Source organism: Rhinopithecus bieti, unplaced genomic scaffold (assembly GCF_001698545.2).
Source record: "Rhinopithecus bieti isolate Rb0 unplaced genomic scaffold, ASM169854v2 scaffold_11587, whole genome shotgun sequence".
Lineage (NCBI taxonomy): Eukaryota > Metazoa > Chordata > Mammalia > Primates > Cercopithecidae > Rhinopithecus > Rhinopithecus bieti.
The window spans coordinates 1,296,407-1,298,950 of NW_016806966.1; the positions used below are offsets into that span (position 1 = coordinate 1,296,407).

The window sequence follows — 2,544 nt, forward strand, 5'->3', positions numbered from 1 at the left end:
ATCGAAAACTCTGCTTGGGTAACAAAAGTTGTGGATTGATAGGTCTCTCCATGAGTGATAAGGTAGGGACCATGCTATTTCACTTGAGGAGTCCCATTGACAGTTTTTATAAGTTTTTTATTTGACCCAATCTTCTGAGGTAAGGATAGGAACCCTCCTGCTAAATTATGCTGCCATCAGCATCCTGATAGTGAAAAAGGAAAATGGGACTCTCCAGACAGAATAGACTTTTATTCAGTCTTCTTTCAAATTCAGGGTGACACCTTGCCCTTACCTTTGTCTGCTGTCCCTGCAATAAAAGCCTCCCTGTACTGACTTTGCAAAAAAGAAAGAGGAACTTCTTTTTCTCTGCTAGGGTGGGACTTAGAATTCTACCTAGTTGTGAAAGCTTGGGGAAATAATCTGAGAGTCTAGTTCCTCCTTATATAGAACTTTCCACCAGTCTTCTGGATTTTGGCTTCAGTGTCTAAGCTCAGTTTAGAAGTATCTAAAATATCCTAAGACTTTGGGAGTTATGCAACATGAATTGGTGGACTTGTTTTTAACATACCTCCAAAGAAATTCTTTTTTCTTAGGTGTAATTCATCAAATATTGCTTATCCATTTATTATTTTCCAAATGAAAATATTTGAATGTCAGTGTATGCCATATAAAATTAAGACATACTTATCTAAAAAATTAGTTGTTTATCTGAAATTCAAATCTAACTGGGTGTCCTAAATTGTTATCAGCGACCCAAATATGAGGAAAAGCAGGGTAAGGAAATGTTAGGAATGCTGATATTCTCATCTTACAATGTGGAGAATCAAGAGATGGTGTCTGGATTTGATAGAACAAGGCATTGATATTTTAAATATAATATTTAAATCAGGTAATAAAGTTATTAATCCAGAGCTTTTTTAGAAATATAACACAATGTGGAAAGTGCTTTGAATAATATCTTCAGCTATTATAGCAGAAAGTCACTAACTTTCTGTTAGCATCTGAAGTTTAGAAACAAGAAAAGCAGCCCGAAATCATGGCAACCATCAGGAAAACTTAACGGAGAAACAATTGAATAATAATTGTTTCTGGGCACCAAAAGTTGGTTGAAATGACATACAGAGAAGAAGATTGTGGATTTTCACGCTAACCTTGTTGCATATGTTGCTTTTAAAATATGCTATTAACTTAGATTAAAATTTTAAATTTGCTTTTAAAATGTCTTGACTGAATAATTTTACTTCTAGTACACTGTTATGAAAGGAAAATATTGTGGACTCCCGAAATCACTAAGGAAAACTCAAGCTGGAAACTTCTTAGGGCAAATCTGTCTCCTGTTCTATTCAAAGTCACTCTTCTGCTCACCGAGATAGATGCACATCTGATTTACCTCCCTTGGAAAGGCTAATCAGAAACTCAAAAGAACGTAGTAACCGCTTGTGTATCGCCTATCTGTGACCTGGAAGCTCCCTCCCGTCTTCTGGTCTTCCTAACTTTCCTTCAAGTTGTCCCACCTTTCCAGACCCAAGGAACGTACTTCTTACATATATTGATTCATGTCTCCTGTCTCCCTAAAATGTATAAACCAAGCTGTGCCCTGACCACCTTGGGCATATGTCGTCAAAACTTCCTGAGGCTGTGTCACGGGTAGGTTCTCAACCTTGGCAAAATAAACTTTCTAAATTAATTGAGACCTGGTTCAGATTTTCTGAGTTCACAGTGTTTATTGTTATAAAGTGTCGGAAAAATTGTGCCCATAATAAGTGTATATAACCCCGGCTTATGAATACTTTCATATATATCTTAAATTTTGAAATGTAAGAGTCAGAATAGCTTAAGTTTCATGGAGAGGTGTCTACCGGAGAAATTGGATTTCTCTTTTTACTAGTAAGAAGAGACTTTTTCCTAGGGAAAATGTTGCATATGAGAGCAAAACTCCCAGCAAGTGATAATAATCTTGCTTTCATGAAAGAGCAGTCAAAAAAAAACACATTCGTTTGTCTACTTCCAAAGCTTGTTACGCTTACTGTCAGATATCTGAGCAATATTCCTATTTTCATTAATGATTAAATAAGTGATTGTTTCATTAGTCTTAATCTTAGGGTTTACGATAATCTAGGTTTCATGAATAAGCATACTAATTTGTCTGATTAATTTCCTTCCAGGAGTAATTTCAGTTAATAAGAGTGATAAAGGCAATACACAGAAAACCTAAAATTCCCATAATTACTAACTAAAGTTATGAATATAAAATTATGCAATTTCCAAAATGGAAAGGACGAAAAATAATGGAGTTGCACACATCTGATAAATTTGCATAATAATATTAAACAAACTTAATATGTAATATATGGCCAATGGATCTACTTCAAGTAACACTGGTTGACCTCACACACACAAAACTGCTGATGTAGCCTTTGTGTTCAATAATGTTAGGTCTCTGATTGCATTTTCCTGGTAATAAAGCAAATAAAATTACTCCATGCCCACTACATATGATGATTTTATAAGTAACTGGTACTTTCTAGAAGCAAAAACATTTGCTTTATGACGTTCAAATCT

At 34.9% G+C, this 2,544-nt stretch overlaps 1 protein-coding gene across 1 annotated transcript in view; it reads right to left on the reverse strand.

Annotated features, from left to right (window-relative positions):
- Positions 1–2,544, reverse strand: part of LOC108534020 (uncharacterized) — a 269,309-nt gene that overhangs the window by 47,817 nt on the left and 218,948 nt on the right. The gene's annotated exons all lie outside the window — the stretch shown is intronic.